Here is a 20,531-nt window from a genome sequence, read left to right as displayed (position 1 = left end):
CAGCACTAATTCTACTACTGTCATCAAAATCCGCTGATGCCTTGGAGTTGCACTGGCACATAGGTAAAAAAGAAACCACGAAGCATTGAGCAGTCCATCATTCTCTGAATGGCAACTATCCTGACATTTCCATCCAGTAGAACAATGCACATTTCTGAGTGTATGGATCTACACCATACTTTTTTTCTAATCTTTGCAAAGTTATTTATACTTGGCAAAGTGTAATTACACATTTATACATGGTAAAAATAAACTATGACTGTTACTTGCACTATTAACAAATGTAGTGCATTATGGCATGATGTCTATTGTATTCACCAAACAGATATGAAATGTGTTTGTGGCAGAGTATTGCAGGAAGAATTGATAAGGATTTGGGAAGGAAGTTACCGCCCATAGTGCTCGAAGAGCAGGTTCGAGATCATTTAAGGAACTTGAAGGTGCACAAGTCCATGGGTCCTGATGAGATCCGTCCGCGCGTCCTGAGGAAACTGGCGGATGAAGTTGCCAAGCCACTGGCCATCATATTTGAGAAGTCATGGCGGTCTGGTGAGGTCCCCGATGACTGGAAGAGAGGGAACATAACCCCCATTTTTAAAAAGGGGAACAAGGAAGACCCGGGCAACTACAGGCCGGTCAGCCTCACCTCTGTGCCTGGCAAGGTCATGCAGCAGATTCTCCTGGAAACCATGCTAAGGCACATGGAGAGCAAGGAGGTGGTTGGTGACAGCCAACATGGCTTCATGAAGGGCAGATCGTGCCTGACCAATTTGGTGGCCTTTTATGACGGGGTAACAGCATCGGTGGACAAGGGACGGGCAACAGATATCATCTACCTGGACTTGTGCAAGGCATTTGACACTGTCCCGCACGACATCCTTCTCTCTAAACTAGAGAGGCATGGGTTCGATGGATGGACCACTCGGTGGATAAGGAATTGGCTGGATGGCCGCACTCAGAGAGTGGTGGTCAACGGCTCAATGTCCAAGTGGAGACCGGTCACCAGTGGCGTCCCTCAGGGGTCCGTGTTGGGCTCGGCCCTGTTCAACATCTTTGTCGGCGACATGGACAGTGAGATAGAGTGCACCCTCAGCAAGTTCGCCGATGACACCAAGCTGTGTGGTGCCATCGACTCGCTGGAAGGGAGGGATGCCATCCAGAGGGACCTTGACAGGCTGGAGAGGTGGGCCCGTGCCAACCTCATGAAGTTCAACCAGGCCAAGTGCAAGGTCCTGCATCTGGGTCGTGGCAATCCCAAGCACAAATACAGGCTGGGCGGGGATTGGATCGAGAGCAGCCCTGAGGAGAAAGACCTGGGAGTGTTGGTAGACGAGAGGTTCAACATGAGTGGGCAATGCGCCCTTGCGGCCCAGAAGGCCAAACGCATCCTGGGCTGCATCAAGAGGTGCGTGGCCAGCAGATCGAGGGAGGTGATTCTGCCCCTCTACTCTGCCCTGGTGAGACCCCACCTGGAGTACTGCGTCCAGTTCTGGAGTCCCCAACACAAGAAGGACATGGACCAGTTGGAAAGGGTCCAGAGGAGGGCCACAAAGATGATCAGAGGGCTGGAGCACCTCTCCTATGAGGACAGGCTGAGAGAGTTGGGGCTGTTCAGCCTGGAGAAGAGGAGGCTCCGGGGAGACCTGATAGCGGTCTTCCAGTACCTCAAGGGGGCCTACAGGAAAGATGGGGAGAAGCTGTTCAGTAGGGCCTGTTGTGATAGAACAAGGGGTAATGGGTTTAAATTAGAAGGAGGTAGGTTTAGATTAGATATGAGAAAAATTTTTTTTTTTTTTTTTACAATGAGAGTTGTAGAGCACTGGAACAGGTTGCCCAGAGAGGTGGTGGAGGCCCCATCCCTGGAATTGTTCAAGGCCAGGCTGGATGAGGCTCTGAGCAACCTGATCTAGTCAGGGATGTCCCTGCTTCTTGCAGGGGGGTTGGACTAGATGACCGTTGAAGGTCCCTTCCAACTCTAACTATTCTATGATTCTATGATTTTTGTCTGTTCCAGACTTTGCACACCCCTCCCATATGTAAATGTATTGATTAATAGTCTCACATTCCACTTTGTACTATAGCAGCTGTCTCCTGTTCCCTAAATGACAGCCAATAAACATGACCAGTGCCCTCCAGATATTTACAGGCTTCACTTTTTCTAATGGATCATTATATATTCCCTACATACTGTGTCTGCTATGAGATTTCTAAAAACTAAAATATTGCATTATATCAGCCACTTAGAAAATCCTTTTCTGACTCCATGAAAATCTACAGTAAGAATATTACTGTTTGTTCCTTGAGCTTCAGTATTTACCTCCCCACATGCTGCGTGCCGTCATCCTATATGACTAGAAGTGTAGCCCACTGTAAATTTTTCTACATCACTAGACTGCTGGGATGCCTTAGTTTAGGTCCGCACATTGCGTTGACATTGTTCGATGGAAGGTGTTCTAAAATCACAAAAGGTAATCCTATTATTTCACCAATATTATACACAATCTCTAGCTGAACTCTAATAAGCTTTTGCCAAATAGGTTTCTGTATCCTTCACTGAAAAGTTCTATCTAGAGAGCTAGGAAATATTTTCCTTGCTTACATAATTCAGATTCCCTTTTTCTTTACTTCTGCTGGCCACTTCTTGCTTCAAAATGGCAGATTCACAGAAGTAACATAAGAAATGAAGCTACTGAAAAATTCTGGATGTTCAAAACTGAATTCAAATTCTGGATATTTACACACCCTCTTTCCCCCACTGACTAGAAGAAGAATATTTTCTAAAGGAGTATGTAAAGAGATATATCTCTGACATCACAAAGCAACAAGTAATATGTGCCCATGAAGTCCCAGTTGATGTGATGCATAGACCAACGGGCACTGTACTTGGAGCCGACAATGGCTTGCAGTACGATTGCCTCTTGTCTTTAAACCATTTAGCATTTGCTCCCCTGGAGTGATTGCTGCAGAACTGAAGAGAATTCAGTATTCCTTTTGATAAATGGTTCTTGAAAGCCCGAGACATGCTCTGTCTGGAAGAATTCACAGCCATCTGCTGAGAAGCTAATGGATTCATCTCACACATACAAATGGGTTTATGGATGATGTCTCACTGCTCTGCACTAATATGACTTTATTGGCATTAAAATCAGCTTGCACCAGTGCAAAAATGGAGCTGGAATCTGACACACGGATTCCATTTAATAACACAAAAACCTCAATTACAGTGGCAGGAAAACATATGGGAGAAAGGGATTCCTGTGATCTCTTCCTTTCCTTCTAATTGTTCCCTTACTAAAATTTGCATTTGTCTCACACTGGATAAGAAACCTATAAGTATGTTTCCTTCCTTTGCTTTTTTCTTTCCCCCCCCCCCCCCAGTATAATCCAAATCCCTTGGTTATTCCTAGTTTCACAAATAATTTTGTAACTGAACATGAGTAGTTGTTTTAATAGCTTAGGTAATCCCTCATATATTTTCCTCACTGGCGTTAGGGTAAATGTTGTCTGACGGATATGTATTATTTTTGCTGTTATATTGGTGAAGAATAGAGTTTTCTTCAAGCTACAGAGATTGTTCTGTTTCACCAGGGTCATCTGCCTCCAAGGCTTGTCCTCTATGCTCAAGAAAATGTGTGGAGAAAGCTGAGGCTGACACCTATGACGTGGCCCTGCAAGATATACTGCTGAATATCTTTCACCTCTGAGAAAAATCTCATGTGATACATTTCCTCTCTTACATAAACCATCCTGAAGTCACCAGAAAGACCCAATTGACCTCAAGGGAGCTACTTTGGATTTAAAACCAGTGCCAAAGCTGTTGTTTCCAGCCTTCACTTAGAAATAGTCACATCAAGTATGAAGTCAACATTTTCAAACCCAGTAATGCAAAAGATCATGCATTCCTTTTCTGACCTCTTGTCACATCAGATCCTTGGTTTACAGTCACAGCATTTCCACTGAAGGCAGTGAACCCACCTTGGCTATGGATGACACAGGTGTAATCAGAAGTAACTGAGTTAAACCCATTAATTTATAGCACAACGAGGGTCATATGTTTGGACTTGTGAGTCTGTAAACATCACTGAGTGTAACATTTTTTTGCCTTACTGAGATGCATTTGTACTTGGAATCAATGTGGAATTTGGCCTCTCTTCTAAGCTCTCCACACTGGTGCCATTTGGAAATCCAAAAGCTAATGCATAATCTCTTTTCAGTTTAGGTAAATACAGATTACTATCTAATTGTTGTTGTTCACACATCTTCTTATGGTTCATATTAATTATGTTTCCATTTTAATCTTCAAGATTTCTGGATAGTTTTCCAGTTAATTCTCAGTAAGCAGGACTGAAGAATGCAGTAAGTAACCTTTAGCCACTGCCTAATTTCATATTGTATTCAGGTGTTCCACAAAGAGCTAGATCCTCTTTTCCATAGCTGTCCTTCTAACAGCTTTTATCATATATCAATAAAATGTGTTTCCAAGCATAATATTCTCTTGGCATAATCATCTGTTCATTCAGAAATACCATCTGTGCCTTGCTGGAGACTTCATTCTTTTATGAAACTGGCAGTGGTGACAAAGTTCATTTCAATTCCCAGGATATGCAATCATCAAACAGTTTGAAATTCTTTTTTTCAGAGCCAGTTTTCCACACTGATAGAACTCTTAAGTACAGATCATTCATGATTTGTTGTTGTTGCTGTTGTTCAATGTTTCACTAAACACTGTCCACCATCCTTCCCCTCCTCCCGCTACCATTTTCTCTACCAACTTCTTAGCTAAGGCAAGATGGATGAGACTCCCTGTGAAGCCCATGAGCACTTGCTTTTTAATCAGCAGTACAGATTGCTGTTGACTTAAATGAAGCATATTTCCCACCCAGGGACTGAGCACATTGCCTTCATGTAGATCATATTTAAAAATAACCTGAGGAAAAGATCTTATATCATATAAGGCTTGAGAAAGAAAAAGGAAAAAAACCAACAAAAACCAACCAAAAACCCACCAATATCTTTTGAGTGTAAAGGTAAATTGCTTTTTCTGTTCTTATTTATGAGAGAGATAGACTCCCTTTTGCTTCCTTCTAGAACTTTACAAGCACTGAATTCACTGCTAGACTCCTGCAGCTTTTGAACTTAGCAGCTAGAAGATCAGAGAAGCTCAGCTTTTCTTGCTGTTGATTCTTTCCACTAGATATTTTTTTAAATTTCCAAGTTTCAGACACAGAATTCTGTAGCACATGACACAATGATTTACTTTTCTGTACCTGTTTTAAAGGCATTTTGCAAGGAAGTAAAACCTCTGGGCTTGGTACTCCTAGTTAATAAACCCCTGTGCCATACTTGAAATGTTGACTTTCAACCACAAATGAAAGAATTAAAATCCCTGGTTCCTAGAAGGTGCCTAGTTCCTTCAAATACATCTGAATACACATTTTTAGGTATGTGATTATTGCCTTTTTTACAGAAGGTAATAATGTAGAATTCCCCACATATGCTGTTGACAACCTAGAAGCCTGACTTGGAATGTGAATGGTTAAGCTTTGAAGTGCCCAGTGGTCCTTCTCCTTAATGTGAAGCTTTTTAAGCCAGCAAAAGTAGTTATACAGGAACCTAGCCTGGTCTCTGTCTGAAGGAGTTCATTTCTCTACTGTGATTAAAATTCTTTGTGCTTTGCTCTGAAGGACCTGAATTCCAGATCACCACAATGGACCAGTGCACTGTCATGTAGTCAGGTAGTAAAATTTGTGTAGAGTTCTCTGGCCTGAGGAAATAAGCAAAAAGTTGGGACAAATTTATGCTGTGAAGCTAAACTAGAAGTCCAGTTTCAGTCCCTGCACAGGGCGAATGACAGATTGTTTCATTATCATCGTTCACTATGACTTTCTTTCCATCCTGTTTCCATTTGGTTGTGTGAGACTTCCCTAGAAAGCTGTGTTTCTTGGTGGTGTGTTTTGAGTTCCAGAAAGCACCTGTATGAGCAAAGACGTGATCTAGGTATTTCAATTTGTCTCATATAGAAAACAGCTTTCTAGAAATACCTGTAAACTGCATTACAAACTAGTGCGTAATGTACAATGGCAGAATGAGACAAGCCATCCACTGCTTCCCAAGCTCAACTAATGTAGAGTTCTGTGCAGTGGGCTTCTGTGTGCTGAAATGGTTATTAACTACTATCCCATGGAACAGCCATTTCATTACCTGAAATTAAATAATGCGTGGGAATTGTTCCAGAAAAATTAAGATGTTTCAAACTGTTCATATTTAAATTGAAGGCTTTTGAGTTTGCCTTCCAGAAATGTAAATTGAAATATTCCAAATAGGAAAAAAATTCTATGCTAAAAAAAGCCTTCAAAATAATATCTACTAAAAATCTTTATTGTGCCAACATCTGCTAGAAAAAAAAATAATCAGCAGTTTTGGATAAAAAAAGATCTATTGCACTTCAATTTAAAACTGATTCATTACTTTAAGTCAATTTCATACAACTCAAGGGAAACTGAATTGTGTTTAAAAGATCAACGTGTATTTATTAATCATTGTGTCAGGGCCCTAAAGGCACCAATGGGCCTTATTGTTCCTGCCAAGCCTCCCTCGGTGTCTCCCACCCTGCCCAGAGCCCAGGACCCCATGTCAGCCCCCCCGTGCTGCCAGCCCCTGCCCCAGCGATCCCAGAGCAGGGCTGGTTTCCAGCTCCCCACAGCCCTGCCCTCCTCAGCCATGGCCCCACCAACATGAAGCCCACATCCCGCCCTGTCCTAGGCCCATTCCTATCCTCAGGGATGTGTCTGATGCCTGGGGCTGTCGTGGCGACCTGGGCTGCCTGCTCCTGGGCCCCAGCTTCCAGACCCTGCCCTGCTGCCCCTGGGAGCCCCTGCTGCCCCCAGCCCCAGGGAGCTGCTAGCCCATGCAGCTCTCTGCCACACACTGACTGCTCAGGGAAGAGTGGGATTTGCTTCACTGCTTCACCTTTAGCAGGGGAACTGTGCACAACTGTACACAATAGCTTCCTATCTATTTGAATACTAGTGACTGAAAGGAAGAACAACGTCTCAAAAGCAAAACCAGAAGGTCCCATTTCAATGCTGACAGCTCACTACCTTTTCTTGTAGCTTCCCACGAAAAAAGGAACAAAGCTGAGGAAGTTACAGATATATTGCTGACTGAACTCGTCCTGACGTCAACAACTGTTGACACAAGTGCATTAATAATTAACATTATCATTTCTGTTATTTTATCACCTTACATAACACTGGTATATGCTGTGCAATTTTTGCACTTCACAATATTTTGTGAACCAAAGGTGTTTATTCAGATTAAACCCAAACCAGCCTGTTAGAAACTAATACCCTATCCCCCACAGCTCTTTCAAACACTTCATTTGTTTAAGTCTTGCCCATTTTTATAACATAGTTCCTGACTTCCATAAGCTTAGATAGAGGCTTTCTGTGGCACTGTCACCCTCTTAAGGTCAGAGAAGGCCAGCACCATCAGGGTGCTGCGAGGGCTGGCTTCTCCTCCAGGTAAACCAGGAGGGAGCCTGGAGAGGCAACATGGCTGGCAGGAACCCTGATCTCAGCAAGAAGGAGCTGGGATGCTGAGTGGCACATCAGGGTTGGATCAGGCCTGGAGGCAGTGACCAGGGTCGGGCACAACCCAGTGATCGCCCAGCCAGTCTGCAGTGATGGGACAACTCTGAGGCCTGGGTCAGAGTCAGCACCGAGGAGCCATGACAAGCCATCTCCTGTCAGCAATGGAGCTGGCCTTGGGCTGGGCCTTCCCTGCACCATCGCCCTCCAGCTATGCCCCTGGGAGGGGACTGTACTCAGGGCCTGGCAAGGTCTGGGGTAAAAATAGGCTGCAAGTTTTAAATGAAAACTTTTCATTATAACCAGCCAAAATGAGCGGAAGCATATTTAGAAGGAAATTTGTTAAAGTAGGCAGTACTGCAGGTTTTTTTATTGATTCTCTCTCAGCTTCTAAGTGCAGGAGATTAATTTACACCCTGAAGCATCATTTTTTACCACAGTCATTACTGGGAGCACAGAAGGTGTTGAACTCTCAGTAAAGCTAGTGATATAACTTGTGTTAGCTGGCATGACTGTGAGGAAAAAAAGGACAAATATTTGTAAAATGGCTAGGCTAATGACTTCTGTGGTAGCGGTAAAGGTTCACAACTTTTTTCTAAAGCTAACAAGGAGCTTTTAGTTTTCATCCCTAAAACCTCTTCACCCTGCTGTACTGTACAACATCAGTTTAGTGATATCCTATATATTAATTCTCTTCCAGCTATGGATTTAAGGGAACAGTGAATAGGCATTTACAAGATCTACAAGGGTGATGAGAGGGTTATTTTTCTGTGTGTTAGAACTCTTGAATCAACAGAAAGCTATACAAGAGCTCCCAAACTTGATTAGACCACTAGTTTATTTAATGTAGTATCTTGTTCACAACTGCTTAGAACTGAAATAGCATCTTTTTGAATTTTAAATCCATGCACCATAGTGCTCACTTCGTACAGCATAAATAGCCCAAAGTGATCGGGATGGCTTGGAAAATCTGGCCCATACTATGGTCTTACATAGCTTTGACCATTTACTGGGGTAGTTGTCAGTTGCAATCATAAGAGAAGAGGCTGAAAAACAGTTCAGAGTTTTACTACATTTTTTTGCCTGTAGCTAAAGTTAGTAAAGTTTGGAACATGTTTGGATCCAGGCCTACGCTCACCTTTCCTAGGTCAAAGATTTTATAAGGCCCTCTGACTTTACCTTATAAAACACCCTTCAGAAGCAGATCAAGACTTCTCAATAATGAAGGCAGAACTGAACTGTCATACCAAGAAAATGGCCAGAGTCAGGACCATAGTATTAGGAGAGAAAGGTGAGGAGGTAGAGGCAGTGTTCTGCTGGACTGAAGGGAATATATGGCCTGAATTCCACAGGTTTGTATTTCAGGGGAAGAGCTTTGGTTCAGTGGATATCCTGAAGTTGGAAGTAAATATTTCATCATCTAGCCTGAATGGAGGTAGAAAATGGGAACAAAATCAAGCTATAAGCTCTAAAACTAGCAGAGAATTTTAAAAGATTAAGTTTAAAAATTACTAAAACTGGTTCTTGGAGAAAGGCCCCATGAGAAGCATTGGTTAGGACCTGTCAAAATAAGAGAAGAAAAACTTTAAGTTGGCAGTCCAAAGTCAGCTTTCTAAAAGCATCTAAGGAAAGGATCAGGTAGAAAAAATGGTATCTTGTCTTGCAGCTTGCAGCTTTCTTACAGATAAAGCAAGGCTTTGAAGATTCAGTGCCTCTAGTATAATAGAATCTTCCTTGGCTCCTTAAATTTTGGTCCCCCTTTTTTTACTTTTTTAGTGCAGAAACATTGTAGATACTGAGCACACGGTGCCTTGACTGGTGTAATTGGTCTCTTTAGGCTCATACTCGGTGCTGCTGTTGGGTTTATCTCCAGATCTGTGGCAGTACGGAGACTGAGATGAATTAGATCTTACATCATAGCCTGCTCCCCTTCAAAGTAAGTTGTGGCAGACCCTGCAAAAGCCAGAATTACTTGTTTTACTCAGGGAAATGTGTACAAAAATCTGTCAACTAAATACACTTTACCATTATAAATTCATGGTATATGGAACTGGTAGTATAGCTGTCCCTTTTTCTAATGTAGGAATGATCTGAAACAAGACTGTTCCGTAGAAGATACTCTTTTGATACACAACCCTTGCTCATGTTCTAAAAAAAAAAAGCAGGAAGGAGAGAAAGAAGCGATAACATCAAGACTTTCTAACAGATTTCTGTGATATACAAGAGCACACAGAGGTTACAAGATCTGCAGTAATGACAGTGACTGTTACCTTTCTCATTGCTGAGAGTGGGTTTGAATTCTAGGTTTATGACTGATGACAACAGATCCAAGATATTAGCAACTTGACTGGTATTTCACACACATAATTAGGGTGAGGGCAAAACCAACAATGTCCCCATTACCTTGAGATGTCACTTGTGGTGTATCATGAAAGCAGGAAAAATGCAGGCACTTGCTTTTCACACAGTGAACTAGCAGACTGCAATTGTAGCTTTGGAGCCCTTTTTTTAGAAATGTAGTGCAAACCAGTATGTTAAATACATGACTAAATTAACTTGAAATTAAGACTTTTGCTCATGCTTACAGAGGACACATATTCCTGATCAGTTATTGCTGTGATCTGAGCATTACACAGCCAAATATAAATAGACAGACAAAATAGTCACATTAGAGAAAGAATGTCAGCATAGCCAACTGTTTGTTTGTTTGTGCTTCCACCAATCTGCCAGCTGCACTTGATCCAATGCATTGTACCAGACTCCCTATGTTACTATGATTCCTTTATTCCACAGACCTTTGTTTCATAAAATGTTCTTTTAATTTGGAAGGCAGGGAATCCCTTGCACTTTCCCATCCATGTAGTAAGTTATATATATTTATATCCATAATATACTGTCGTAGTTTTGTTTAGTGAGGGGGGGCCTAAGGTGGTAGCTTCTGTAGGAAACTGCTAGAAGTCGCTCCCCTTTGTTCAGTGGACTCGGCCGGGCCTAGGGCGCACCCGCTGCTGGCCAAGGCCGAGCCGATTGGTAGCAGAATGTCTCGTGATAACACCTCTGCGATAACGTATTTAACAAGGGGAAAACAGGAAAAAAAAAAGAGAGGAGAGAAGATGTGAAGAAGCTGAGCGGGGGCAGAGGCACAGAGGGGGAGGTGCAGGCCTCATGGGCCTTGCAGGCCTCACCTTCTGGCCTCTCGCCAGGCAGCCGACTGGGCCCGACTCGGCCCGGCCCAGCTGCAAGAAGTGGAAAGGAGATGAGAAGTGAATAAGATGTAAAAAAAGATCCTGAGAGACATCTACCAGCCTGTTGTGAGGAACGGCTGCAGACGCCAAGGTCAGTTCAGAAGGAGGGGGAGGAGTAATGTGACTCCTGGCCAAGATTCCCCTGCAGCCTGTGGTGACGACCATGGTGGAGCAGGTTGTCCCCCTGCAGCCCATGGAGGTCCACGGAGGAGCAGAGATCCACTTGGAGCCCGTGAAGGACCCCACGCCGGGGGAGGTGGATGCCTGAAGGCAGCTGTGGCCCGTGGAGGGCCCGCTGGGACAGCTGTTCTAGAGGGACTGCACCCGTGGAAGAGATGACCCACGCCAGAGCAGTTTTATGAAGGACTGTGGCCCGTGGGAGGGACCCCACGATGGAGCAGAGGTGGAATGTGAGGAGTTCTTCCCCCGACCATGAAGCAGCGGCATGAAACAACGTATGATGAACTGACTGCAACCCCCATTCCTTCTTCCTGCCCTGTGCCGCTCAGGGAGGGGAAGGTAGTAGAGATAATGTTAAGCTTGGGAAGAGGGAGGGGTGGGGGGAGGTTATCTTGTTCTCTGTCTCATTATCCTGCTGTTTGTAATAATAAATGAATAGTTTTCCCCAAGTTGAGTCTGTTTTGCCCGTGACGGTAACTTTAAGGATTTCTCCCTGTCCTTATCTCAAACCTTGAGCCGTTTTTCCTCATATTTTCTCTCCCTGTTCCCTCGGAAGGTGGGGGGAGTGAGAGAGAGAGACTGCGTAGTCTGGTCCTGATCAGGGCTGAACTATGACATATACACACACACACATATATATAAGCACAGGAACAAATGAAGAGCTTTGTTTCTTTCTTTCTTCCTCAGTTTTAGTATCAGAGAACGTGACGTTGCCTAAATAGCCTTTTTTCACAGCAAGTGATAAAATGATGTGATGCCACAGATGTCAGCTAACAGGTGGATTGTGTGTTGTTGACAGCTGGTTATTCTTATGCATGTTATTTTTTACAGTTTGAAAGGGAAATGATATTTGAAATTTTGGAAGAAACATGATTCAGACAAAATCAATGACCAAAGTAAAAGGTACTCAAAGATGAGTAATTTTATTTCCTTGTTGTAGAAATGGCTCTTTTCCTTTTCTCCATAAAAATATTACATTATAATTGTAATAAATGGAAAATCCGTCTAGTCTGACTTTCAAGTTTATTGTTCTGGGAGCTAAAATGCTGTTAATAATTGTTGGAGGAGCATATCATTATGAGTAGGCAGGCAAAGGCTGTGGCTTTGCTTTTCATATGGATTTTCAGTGGTATGGTATCAAACACACAGTAAATACTGGTAAACTCATGCTGCAGTTTACAAAAAAAAAATCATTTCTTTGGAGGCATTTGCCATCCGTCTTAACATTATCAGTCATCTTCAGCAAGAATGAATGAATTATGAGTTTTAAAGTCAAAACCTAGTGACATCAGGGAAGTTCTCCTTATAAGTTAGCAGGAGTAGACTTTGAGCGCATATTGGGTGCACCATGGCTGCTAATAACAGTTCATTTCCCTGTGCCAGGAGAGGATAAGAAGTCTCAATATATTGTTATACCTGAAGCATGAAATTAGTTATTTTTCAACTCCGAATTATAAACTTCTAAAACAAATAAAATGAAAGGTTACCAGGAAGGTTAATTCTTATGACTGAAAATCTGTACCAGCAAACTAACTGTCACCCTAAACGCAAAGAATTGTGAAGGTTTATTTTTTTCTTTCTGACCTGCTGAACATGGTCTAATTTCAGCAAGGTCTTCTTAAATTAATGAAGTCTAGTGGGTGTATCTGACTGGGAAGCACCCTGTGCATGTGTCGATTAATATGCTCATCTGTGTTGTCTGTATGGATATACACATTGCAAATCTGAATTCACATACTCAGAGGTAAATGCTACAGCACTCTACAAAATAATGTCATATTTTATGCTATGATTCTACTGACTTGCTTATTATTTAACCATCTTTAAGATTATACCTACTTCAAAGTATGTTACTGCAACAACAAACTAACTGGAGGGTTTATTTACCAGCCTGCTGAACATCACCTTGTATGGCCATTGCATCCACAGTCACAGCTCTGATTGATATAATTCCTCTGTCCCTAGCTAACTGTATTTTTCTTCTCAAAAGAATTCTTCCATTATCTAGATGGACAGAGTATTTTTTTAAGGGGGTAATGAATCCTTTTTTTCCTATACAAAGCATAACCCCTCCATTTCATTCTGACCTGATTATTTTAGTTTACTCCCCAGTTGCTTAGGGAAAGCAGACCCAGTTATTCACCGAAGATGAGTGACTGAGCTTGAGGAGTGCAGGGGTACGGACATGCTCCTTCTTTCCCGCCAGTGCCAGCACAGCTTCTGCTCCTCACTCCTTTCTCCACCTGAATTTGTTAACTGAGTCTCAAGGACATGGAATGCTCATTTTGACTACATGGAAATCAATACTGTACAAGACAGCCCTTGGTTAGTTTCTAAATTAAGATGAATTAGGGCTTTCTGTCTGTTTTGAATGGACAGCCCTGGCTGCCAAGGCGTGACTTGTAGTGAGCCTCGCCAGAGGAGCCTGCAGGGACCATGGGGAGAGCCTGCCGCTCCCATGGATAAAAATGTAAGTTTCCCCCCTCCACCATTGTAACTCATGCACAGAAGATGAGAAAAAAAAAAAGTAGTAAATTAAGAACTGATAACTAATGTGGAGGAGCATTCATAGGCCCAGTTATAAGTAGTTTAAGAGAAACTAGCCCTCACTTCCTTGCAGGTAGGAATTTCTACTTCTGACCCCATGTGAGAGTTCAAGCTCACTCAGCCAGGGTCTTATTTAACTTTGAATAATTTGTAGGGTTTTAAGACTTAGGGACACCCTCTTCTAGGTTTACAGTTGTACTTGTTCGGGAAGTTAATTAAGGTCTGTGGAAACCTAGCCTTTTTTGAATAAGCACTTAGCACTCTTCATGCATGATACCTTGGTACTGCTATTGCTCTAATTTGGCCAGAAGTAGTTAATATTTGCTAAAACATTTATATTTCTTGTATTTTTTTCATAGACTAATGAGAATGTGCGCAGAGAGAATACGCATATTAACACTGCAATATTTAGACAGTGTAATTTTTTCTTTGCTATCCTCCACAATGAAAACTTTATTATTCTGAATATAGTTTTCTGAGGTTTTTGCATGACACAGCATTTTTCTGAAACTGCAGTTGAGAAAAAAATCTTGTTTGAAATTTTGCTGGCATATGAAAACCCTCTATCTATGGAGAAATTTGAAATATAGGAAGTGGCCGATACACAATACAGTGGCAGATTTGCAGTGATCTTAGCAAATCAAGATTAAGTACAAGTCAGGGAAAGGAGACATCAACTTCTTAAACAAACTGCATCAGGAAGAAGAAGGAAACACAGGGAACTGTTTCTAGGAGGGAGATTGTTATGTATGTTATCAGCTAAATCCTAAAGCCAGGAGCGCTTTTTAGAGTGTATTTTCAAAAAGGCCAATATTTTTGTGTTTAGTACAGCACGACCCAAAATTTCATTATGAGTCCTACAGTGTGTTAGGGAAGTGCATTGCATTTAACAGTACTCTGCCACAGACTGGCAGTGTGAGAAACCAAGACAAACACAGATCAAGAGTATGCAGATTTCCCCAGTTGAGAGTTGCATCCCAGCTATTTGCAGGTCAGCATAGGTAGCAGCAAGAGAGCTGCAGTGCATGATCAAACATTCTTCTGTGACTGTAGAGGCAGTTCCCTGACTCTGCAGCTGTGCATCACAAGTGAACACATTGTAAGAACCGTGTGTGAGGCTGCCTATGTTTGTCATGACATTTCAAAATTTGTCTTTATGGTTATGCAAGCCTAATTATTTCTTATTTGATATAAGGTGGAGAATTAGGCTCTGTAACAGCTGATAAAACTGCTGTGAGACCAAATGGGGAGAAAAAGTCAGTCAGACAGGCATATTTTGAATATTTTGCAGTAGTGTACATGGATATGATACACTCTGAAGTAGGGTATCAGCTAAATCTGTACAGTATCTCTCAAGCAGAGATGGTATGTAGCATCTAGTTCTCACTTAACAAATTCTACTAAGGTAACTACACTGATAGAAATATTGATTATATGCCAGCTGGTTTTATAAATTTTGTATTTGAATTTACATACATGGCATTCTCCTCACAGTCGTGCAAATATGTATATACTTAGTAGTGCAGAAGCCCTTAATTACTTTTCAGGTCAAATGAGCCCGTCTTTAAGACTGAAGATGAAATATTGGTGAAATACACAAGGCTGTCACTCATCATTGCTATCCACCATTATCATCACCTCCACAGCAGGATAAATACCTTCTGAAAGCTGTTTATTTTCCAGGATTTACATAATTGAAATGGCCAGGGGTATACAACATGCTCTATCTCTCTTGGAAGAATTTGTCTATCTTCTAGCACCGTAAGCATGTGATCTCCCTTCTGTGTATTTTTTTTTCTTCTGGCTAAGAAGTGCAGTATGTGTGTTTCTTGATCTTTCTTTTACATTTCTGATATCAAAATTTATTGTCATATCCATTAGATTTGGTTCTCTACTTAATTCCTTCTCTGTCCTGCAGTTGGTAAGAACTGAATGTTTAATTTTGTTTTTGACATACCACCTCTCCAGTGACAGAATATCAATGCTAGAGGAAATGTAGCTTTAGGCTTTCAAATTTGTGCTGAAGAGACTGATGTGCAGAACATCAGTGAATGCACTCTAAATAGATCCTGCTTCCATTTTGCTTCTACATTTATGGGGTAAAAATAACATTTTTTTTTGTTATTGTGTAGAAGTTCAGCATCAGCAACAGTTTTGCAAGGCAACATTTTCTTTGCTTGGATTTCATTCTCTTCAATATGTTTGGTTTTTTTTTTTCTCCCCTGATCCCTAGCCTGTATTTTCTGCCCCAGACCCTCGATTCTATCATTTATCTGATCTTTTAACTTGTTCAGGACCTTCTTTTGACAGCCTTATTTAAAAGGAGCAGTCAATTACTCTGTTATTACTCAGTCCCATTGAAATCAATTGGCATCTTATAGACTATCTTTAGTGCAAAGATAGCAAAAATTGATTTTCACATATCTGCAGAAAAGTAGTAATGTCTTCTGCTTTTTATTAAATGATGCATTTCAGGTTTCTTATTTACTTAAATATCCATTATTGTATCCATTGAATATTTTCCATGCCCAGGTCCACTGACTCTCAAAAGCAATCACCAGTATAATTTTCCCAGAGACAAGTTTTTTTTTTGATAAGGTGGTGACGTCTGTTTTTTAAAAATATATTTCCTCTCTTTTTCCATATGATTTCCCTTCATACCAATTTGCTTCCTGTTTTCCACCTTGTTTTCATTTAATTTCTTCTTTACTGTATTCAGTTAGTTGTGCAAGTTAACTTGGGAGAGCGAATCTCTCATTTATGTCACTGAATTTTAGAATCATAGAATCATAGAACAGTTTGTGTTGGAAGGGACCTTTGAAGGTTGTCTAGTCCACCCCCCCCCCCCGCAAGGACCAGGGACTTCTGCAACTAGATCTAAGCATCTAGGGTTCCCACTTCAGGAATTTATGATAAATAAAAAAAACACTTCAGTGATTCAAGCTTTCTAACATTTCAATAGTCCTTTGAAGATTATTATTTCTCTGTACTTACTATAAAACTTCTAAATTAGGTACTTCAGTTATTGAAGATTTATTTCAAGATTTCGTATGTCAGATGAATGATCGTGTTGCTGGTTAAGTTATGCCAATTGATAATCACTTCTGTTTCTAACCTGGATTTGCTTGACTTTAACTTCTAGCAACTGCATCATTTGTTACTTTGCATATAGGGAAATAGGAATGGAATTGGTAAGCAAATTATCCAGACTTCAAATAATCCTTGTATCTGTCTTAAAAACCTCTTTTACTTTTCTAGAAACCTTTCTGCTGTGCTGACAGCTTAACAGAAAACAGTCTTCTATCCATGGCTTCAGCAGTGCCATATTCTGCAGAAATGCAGCATAGGCACCCTTAGCTTCTCGGCTGTTTCATCTTCATATGTCCAACAGTTACATTAGGTCTCTTAGGTACTGGAGACATAGATCCTTCAGAACTCCTAAATCTTGTTCTTTTTTTTTTTTTTCTCAAATGCTGCGTCTGCTCATGCAAGCGTATGTTCAGTCCTTGCTCGTGGATGTTTGATTTTTGTATTTGGCTGTTCTAACAAACGTGCTGTTCACATGGGTCCCCTTGCACAACAGGGCCTAGAGCTCTGCAGAGCTATCCCCCTCCTGTAGAAATCTCTTGAGTTATGGCAGTTTACCATTTCTGTTGGTGGTGTATGTCCATTTTAAGAAGATGAAATATTTGAATCCCAAGCCACACCTTCATTCTTCTTGGGCACGTTATGTCTGTAGAAGTGAGCCCTAAGAAATAAGCTCCTCAATGGCCATCAATGCCTCACCTTCAGAAAGCCATTCTCTAGAAACTCTAGTTGAATTTAGTAACAATGGAAAAACTGACACAAAGTACAATGTACATCATGTCAAACAAATATTCTGTAATTATAATAATCCTCATTTTAGAATCTGTTCCTACCCACAATACAGTATTTCAGGGCAAATTAATGCACATATATTTCAGTATTGCTGTATAGCCTCGTTTACAGCACCAGAAAGTCCATCAAATGTTCATGCCATTTTTTTCTTTATAAATTATGCTGATCCAAATGTTACTTCCTAGTTACAGGGCTCTGATGCAGCTGGTGCTGTCTCACTTATACAATTAAGTCTTTTTCCTGGACATTTCTGTCATCTGAAAACCATATGTACTTTAAGAATATATTTTTATCCTTTAAGTGATTCATTGAACCAGCATATTTTTCTTTCCTGGCTTTCTGGTAGCTACAAGTTAACCTTTGCTGCAGTGCGGCAATTAAAAACAAGTGCATCATGTAACCCACTGTTCATACATTAAATCAATAATCTAATACAGATGTAAGCTTTGTACTGCATGTTAACCTTTTATCTACCTTGTTCACTATTACAGTATATCAGATTTTTAGATACCTGCTTCTAACAGGCTAATAATTTTCGTAGGAGTCATACCACATTTTCATTTCTGCGGGTAGACATTGATCATATTGCAGTTTACCACAGCTGGTAGTTTTTCAGTCTTTTCTACAGCTGAAGCATGGTAGGTACACAAAAGTACCCACTCAGCAGCCTCCAAAAATCTCATCTCTGTAACAAAAGTACATAGGTGAATACGCAGTATTTGTGTTAGTAGTTTTCAGCTGTGTGAATTCCTTGAAGCTGCTATCTCACATCAGCATCAGAACAAATGTGGGTACTAACCAAAGCCTGGCTGCTCCCTCTTGCAGCTGCCAACTCAGCTGTCCATGAGCAGTTTGGTGAAGCCCAGCTAGGTGTCTTTGACTCAGCAATCCTGAAGAAGAACATTTCTTGAGCTGCAAGTGCATTCCTGTTTTATCTAGTGCCCTTGAATGAGTTTCAATACTACAAGACTCTCTGAACATTTGAAAAAAAAATGCTCTTGCTTAGAGAGGAAATAATTCTTTGAACATAACCTTCCCAGTCATGTTGTGGGATACTTTGCTGGCTTTATTGATAAATTCAAAAGAATTGTAATCTCTGTTAATGAATGTAGAACTTACGTGTGTGTGCATGTGTAAATGCATGGTAGCTACGGTAGAAATCCTTACACTGTTTGAGTCATTTGTCACACACAGAATATGTTCCTACACACAGTGAAACATCTTCCAATTTCCAGTGGGAAAAGGGACTCTTTCAAATAAACACTAAAAGCCAAATGCCAGGATTATCACTTGTCCTCTTTTTGTAATTGTAATCAACATTCTACGTTATATTTACATTTCAAAGAAACAAGGAGCCCTATTCAGCAGCTGTGCAATCACTCTCCAATTACCACTCCCATTTAGTCTCACATAGATACTCCTGGTAGCTCATGTTTTATATTTCTCTTCTGTATTAGAATAAAACAGCTTCATTTAGAGACCAGTAATTATGCAAGTGAATGACATTTTTTATAGGCAGTTTGGAGAAAAAGCGTTTCCATTAGTTCCTGAAATTATGATAGCCAGTTCAGTGCAAACTGTCCTGTCAACAAAGGAATCTAACAACAGAGCTACTGTCAGTATTGTTCTTGGCTTACATTTAAGCCACTGCTAATAGGAGTTTAATAGATGTAATACCACTTAGTTTTCTTTATGTGGTTATGGTCATCATATGTGTCAAAATAAACTATTCAATTGTATTATTTTTTCAACCAAAAGAGCAGGCCAAACTCTTCCACTTTTATTGTATCTACTTCTCCAAATAACAAGCAGGTTTGCCTCTGGAAATTAATAAACTGATTGTGCACTATCCAGGCAAGTTTCCTCCTAAAAATGTGTGTTCTGGAGCGGAAGTAAGTACATTATAGAGGTAGGAGGTCAAGTTGTTGAGTGAATTATAATTGTGGAAATTTTAGTTCTGTATTTAGAAATAATACAATCTGAAGAGGATGATTTGCATTGTTTATTGATTTGATGAACAAACAATATGGTCTTGATAACTTACAGAACTTAACTGAAATTGTGGTCCCTGCAGGCTGTGAGAGACTGAGAACGTCCCACTCAGTGCACGCAACCAGTTCCCAAGCACATAGGGTTTCTATTAATAATTTGTGGTCTAGGAGAATAAAACCCAAGAAGAATATAAAATACAGAAATATTGAGAGGCAGAATTTAAACTAAGATATTATGATATACCTAATAAAGACCAGAGCAGACCTGATTTTTTTCTGAAGTAATCCTAAACATTTATTACTACCCTATGTTTCAGACACCAGGGGAAAAAGCCATCTCTTCTTTAACATTGTGAATGAAGAAAAAAAAAAAAAGTATTTCCATGGTCCACTCAACTTTTCTTTCAAGAAGTATTGTAGAAATCCCCTAATAAAAAGCTCATTCTCTGTGTCCTTTATGTTGAACTCCTGCAATGGAATTTCTCTAGGCAATCTTCTACATAATATAACAGTTAATTTATTAATTATCTTTTACAGCATAAGTTTCGTATTTATTTATTGGTGCAATGAGATTTATTTTGTTTCATTCATTTGTGAAGATACTTTAACAGAAGGGCCACATTTTAATTCACCCTGGGGTTCTGACAGAAAACCCTCTCTGGGAACTGCTAGGCAATCTGATGCAATTTCAAAACCCAGCATAGCTGAAGGTGAAAATGTGAGAAAGACAAAACAAATGCCGCACACTGGATACGTGATGGGAATTAACTTATAAAACAACTATAACTTAGTCTGTATGAAGTATTAAAAATCTCTGCCTAGATTGTTTAATCTGTATTTATTCTTAGAGTATGTTTCTGGACAGACCTGTATGCCAGAGAAAGTCTGCTGTCAAATGCAGTCATGCCAAGGAAAATGGGGAAAAAAATTACTTAATTTAATCCTGTAATGGCCTTAATTTTATTAATATTAGACTGGATGTAATTGCTCCTGGAGAACCACAGAACTACTTCCTTCCTTCTACCAGAAAATCCCATTCCTCGATGAGACAATTATGGGTCTGAACCTTTGCAGAGGAGCTTTTGCTACAGAGTTAACTC

Source organism: Chlamydotis macqueenii, chromosome 2, assembly GCF_036417535.1.
Source record: "Chlamydotis macqueenii isolate bChlMac1 chromosome 2, bChlMac1.mat, whole genome shotgun sequence".
NCBI lineage: Eukaryota > Metazoa > Chordata > Aves > Otidiformes > Otididae > Chlamydotis > Chlamydotis macqueenii.
This window is presented reverse-complemented; position numbering follows the sequence as displayed.